The sequence below is a fragment of the Myotis lucifugus genome, unplaced genomic scaffold (genome assembly GCF_000147115.1).
Source record: "Myotis lucifugus unplaced genomic scaffold, Myoluc2.0 scaffold_40, whole genome shotgun sequence".
NCBI lineage: Eukaryota > Metazoa > Chordata > Mammalia > Chiroptera > Vespertilionidae > Myotis > Myotis lucifugus.
The window spans coordinates 6,286,353-6,292,188 of NW_005871088.1; the positions used below are offsets into that span (position 1 = coordinate 6,286,353).

At 36.5% G+C, this 5,836-nt stretch overlaps 1 non-coding gene across 1 annotated transcript; it reads left to right on the forward strand.

The window, feature by feature from the left end:
- Positions 1 to 1,987: 1,987 nt before the first annotated feature.
- Positions 1,988 to 2,095, forward strand: LOC111825805. Its single transcript, XR_002828975.1, has one exon. It is a non-coding gene; the product is annotated as a U6 spliceosomal RNA (small nuclear RNA).
- Positions 2,096 to 5,836: the final 3,741 nt, after the last annotated feature.

Sequence of the window (5,836 nt, forward strand, 5' to 3'; positions counted from 1 at the left end):
CATTAATGGACAATCCTCCCACATTCTACAGTATCTTGTATGGAAGATTCTTCAGTGACTCTCAATTATGGGACAGTTGTGGAGTATGAAATTCAAATGGTGTTCTTTCTAAGTGAACTCATCATTCTTTCTGAGTATTTACTTGCATGCACCAGACAAATAGACTACTTAATGGCAGAAATACAAGTGAATCCAAATAAAATACGAAGGTGGCAAAATATAAAGGAAGACGGCAGACTGTACCAACTAAGCATGGTTGCTTTAGTGGTTTGTAGAGAAAACACATTATAGTTACACATGGAGTTTAGTTACTCCTACAAAATGATAGAGTCTGGAAATCAAAAGAAGTTCAAGGAAAAGTGAGAACCATTCCTTAGTAAGATATGTAAAATAACAGATACCATTTATTGAGTGCCTACTCCCAGCCAGGCGTATCCTAGCTTCTGCAACAAACATATAAGATAGGAACCCTATTCTACAAATGAAGAATCTGAGGCACAGAGAAAGTAGATAACTTTGCTAAGGACATACAACAACAACAAAAAAGCAAGAGCTGTGTTATAAACTCATGTACTCTGTCTCCAGAGTCTGTGAAATTAACCACAGTGCTAGATAAATTAGAAAAATCTGTGGTGCACCTAGAGCTTTGAGTATGAAATTGGAAAAGACATCTATTTCCAAGCCCCCCATGATGGCAAAGCAAGCCTTATAGCCTAAGGGTATTGCCCTCTGATTCTGTAGGGATGGAGAGACTCTCCGGTTCTAGAAGAGTCTATTTTCACTGAGCCACTGAAAAGAATTCTGGTTCATTCACAGATAATTGTCTTGATATCAAGGATATTCCTACTTCTCATTCTCACTGAGGGAAAACCAGGATGACTCAAATGGACCAAATTTTAAGTTGTGTTCTGATATCCTCACAATTCCCTCCAATCTCCCAATTATGTAATCTAAAAATGAGGATGATACTAATATCTGCCTCACAGGGTTATTGTGGTTCTTATTACATGAACAGTACTCAATACAGTGCCTGGTCCAGAATGAGTATTCATGAGTACTGTATTTGAAATGATTATTTTAGTTATTCTTTAATGTCTTGTCTTTCCCATTAGGCTACAAGTATGTCTACATATTTTTATTAAAAATATCAATTAAAATACTCATAGACATAATTGAAAACACAAAATTATGGAGTAACAAAAATGGAATAGAAACTTCTTGGAGTAGTTTCTGAGAAGGAGAGTAAAAGTAACCTTCCAAAGGAAAAGTTCCAATGCTTCTTGGACAGGGAGAAGATAAATTAGAACAACCTCAAAGGGCCTTTTGAATTTACTGAAACTATAAGACTTACATGAATAAAGCTTAACAATCTCTCCCTCCTTCAGTGACAATATGTAAACTGCCAATGTGCTGAGCTTTACTGTGTAATGGGTGGTATTATGATCCTCAAATATGCACCTGTGATACTTTTCAATAGTCAAAATAGGAACAAAGAGTACTGAATAAAATAGGAGAATAATTCCAACCTTTCACAGACTTTGATAACAGGTGCAGAAAGTAACACACTTTGATTTGCATCATGCAGCCTCTATGTAAAGCATATTTCTAAGAATCCTAGCAATCAAATGTTGACTCTTTAATATCTAGTTTCTCCCTTCTTTTTTCCATCTTAGTCCAATAATTCACTCAACTGCATACTGATTCCATTATTGGGCTGGGAAAGACTACTCTAAGACGTCTATTTTGGAATAATCAATTGAAAAAAAGAAACTCACAAAAACCAGGTTGCACTGGGCAGTCTTAAAGTGGGGGTGGGTGGGAGGAAAAAGTCCAGACAGATTGGCTCAGTTGGTTGAGTGTTGTCCTATGAACCTAAAGGTTACAGGTTAGATTCCCAGTTGGAGCACATATGGGAGGCGACAGATCAACATTTTTCTTTCTCTCTCCCTCTAAGCATGTCCTAGGGTAACGAATAAAAAAGAAATTAGTGCTTTCTTCAGCAGCACATATACTAAAATTGGAATGATATAGAGAAGATTAGCATGGCCCCTTGCACAAGAATGACATGCAAATTTGTAAAGCGTTACATATTTTTCAGGCGAAAAGAAACTTAAAAAAAAAATCTGGGGTAGTAATACTTATGTCCAAACAAAATTAGACCTCAAAGTGAAGGCCATAAACAGAGATAAGGAAGGCCACTTCATAATACTAAAGGGAGCAATTCAACAAGAAGATATAACTCTGGTAAACATATATGCACCCAATACAGGAGCACCCAAATACATAAAAAAAAACCACAAAACTTCTGGAGGATATCAAGGGAGAGATTGACAGCAATAGAGTCACAGTAGGGGACTTTAATGCCCCACTAACACCACTGGACAAATCCTCTAAACTCTAAACAAAAAATCAGCAAAGAAACATCAATCCTAAATAACTCACTAGACCAGATGGAATTAATTGACATCTTCAAAACATTTCACCCCAAAGTCACAGAATATACATTCTTCTCAAGTGCACATGGATTATTTTCAAAGATAGACCACATATTGGGGTACAGGCAAAGTATCTTAAAATTCAAGAAGATAAAAAAAAATCATATCAAGCATCTTCTCAGATCACAATGGAATAAAACTAGAGATCAACTACAATAAAAAAAATCAAACACATGGAGTCTAAATAACATGCTATTAAACAATGATTGGGTTACCAAAGAGATCAAGGAATAAATAAAAAGCATCATGGCAACAAATGACAATGAAAACACAACAATCCAAAATCTATGGGTGGGACACAGTGAAAGCAGTCTTGAGAGGGAAGTTCATAGCTCTGCAGGCCTAGCTTAAAAAAAAAAAAGATGATAATAAATTATCTAACCCTAAAACTCAGAGTTAGAAAGATAGCAACAAGAAAAGCCCAGCATAAGCAGGAGGAAGGAAATCATAAAGATCAGAACAGAGATAAATGACATAGAGACCAAAAATAGAAAAAACAAACAAACAAAGATACAAAAAAAATCCAATACAAAGATCAACAAAACCAAGAGCTGGTACTTTGAAAGGATAAACAAGATTGATGAACCTCTAGCCAGGCTCACGAAGAAACAAAGAGAGAGGACCCAAATAAACAAAATCAGAAACGATAGAGGTGAAATAACAACAGACCCCACAGAAATACAAATGATTGTTAAAAAATACTATGGACAGCTCTACTCCAACAAACTAGACAACCTGGAGGAAATGGACAAATTCCTAGAAAAATACAACATTCCAAAACTCAATCAGGAAGAATCTAAAAATCTCAATAGGCCAATAACTATGGAAGAAATTGAAGCAGTCATCAAAAAGCTTCCAGCAAACAAAAGCCCAGGACCAGATGGCTTCACAGGGGAGTTTTACCAAACATTCAAGGAAGAACTAAAACCTATCCTCCTCAGACTACTACAAAAAATTCAAGAGGAAGGAACACTTCCAAGCTCATTCTATGAAGCCAGCATCACCCTAATACCAAAATTAGGTAAAGACAACACAATGAAAGAGAATTACGGGCCAATATCCCTCATGAACATAGATGCCAAAATCCTCAACAAAATCTTAGCAAATCAGATCCATCAGTACATCAGAAAGATCATACACCATGACCAAGTAGGATTTATCCCAGGGATGCAAGGATGGTACAATATCCGCAAATCAATAAACGTGATACATTACATAAACAAATTGAGAGAAAAAAAACACATAGTCATATCAATTGATGCAGAAAAAGCATTTGACCAAATCCAACACCCATTTCTGATAAAAACTCTCAGCAAGTTGGGAATAGAAGGATCATACCTCAACATAATAAAAGCCATATATGACAAACCCACAGCCAACATCATACTCAATGGGCAAAAACTAAAAACATTTCCCCTAAGAACAGGAACAAGACAGGGATGCCCACTCTCACTACTCCTGTTCAACATAGTACTGGACGTGCTAGCCATAGTGATCAGACAAGATGAAGAAAAAAAAAGACATCCAAACTGGAAAAGACAACGTAAAACTGTCTTTATTCGCAGATGACATGATACTATACATAGAAAACCCCAAAGGTTCCATCAAAACTCTACTGGACCTATTAAACGAATCTGCCAATGTAGCAGGATACAAAATAACACCCAGAATTCTATGGCCTTTTTATACACCAATAATGAACTCACAGAAAGATAAGCGGGGGGGGGGGGGGAATCCCATTTACCAGTGCACCAAAAAAATTAAGATACCTAGGAATAAACTTAACTTAGAAGGTAAAAGTCCTGTACTCAGAAAACTACAGGACATTGAAAAAATAGATAGTGGAAGATATAAACAAATGGAAGAACATATCATGTTCATGGATTGGCAGAATCAACATTATTAAAATGTCCATACCACCTAATGCAATTTACAGATTCAATGCAATCCCCATTAAAATACCAATGGCATATTTCACAGATCTAGAACAAACTCTCCAAAAATTCATCTTGAATGAAAAAAAAGACCCTGAATAGCCACAACAATCCTGAGAAAAAAGAACAAAGTTGGAGGGATCACAATACCAGATATAAAGCTGTAGTACCAAGCCATGGTTCTCAAAACTGCCTGGTACTGGCACAAGAACAGACATATAGACCAATGGAACAGAACAGAGAACCCAGAAATCAACCCAAGCCATTATGCTCAATTAATATTTGACAAAGGAGGCAAGAGCATACAATGGAGTCAAGACAGCCTCTTTAATAAATGGTGCTGGCAAATTTGGACAGATACATGCAAAAAAATGAAACTAGATCATCAACTTACACCATACATAAAAACAAACTCAAAATAGCTAAAGGACTTAAATGTAAGACGGGAAACCATAAAAATCCTACAAGACTCCATAGGCAGCAAGATAGCAGACATATGTCATAGCAATATCTTTACAGACACAGCTCCTAGGGCAATGGAGACTAAGGAGAAAATAAACAAATGGGACTACATCAAAATAAAAAGCTTCTGCACAGCAAAAGACACCATCAACAACACAACAAGAAAGCCCACTGCATGGGAGAAAATATTTGCCAATGATATTTCCGATAAGGGTTTAATCTCTAAAATTTACAGATAACTCATACAACTTAATGAAAGGAAGGTAAATGATACAATCAAAAAATGGGCAAAGGATCTAAATAGACAGTTTTCGAAAGAGGACATACAGAAAGCCCAGAGACATATGAAAACACGTTCAAAGTCACTAATCATCTAAGAGATGCAAATCAAGACGAGATACCATCTCACACCTGTCAGAATGGCTATCATCAACAAATCAACAAATGACAAATGCTGGCAAGGATGTGGAGAAAAAGGAATCTTCCTGCACTGCTGGTGGGAATGCAGACTGGTGCAGCCACTGTGGAGAACAGTATGGAGTTTCCTCAAAAAGTTAAAAAATGGAACTCTCATTTGACCTAGTAATCCTACTTCTAGGACTATATCCCAAGAAACCAGAAACACCAATCAGAACAGATATATGCACCCCTATGTTCATCGCAGCACAATTTATAATAGCTAAGATTTGGAAACAGCCTAAATGCCCATCAGCAGATGAGTGGATTAAAAAACTTTGGTACATCTACACAATGGAATACTACACAGCTGTAAAAAAGAAGGAATTCTTACCATTTGCAACAGCATGGATGGAACTGGAGAGCATCATGCTAAGTGAAATAAGCCAATCAATGAAAGAAAAATACCACATGATCTCATCATTTATGTATAATAAAGAACATAAAGTGATGAACAAAAATAGATACAGAGGAGAGCAGCATCGAACA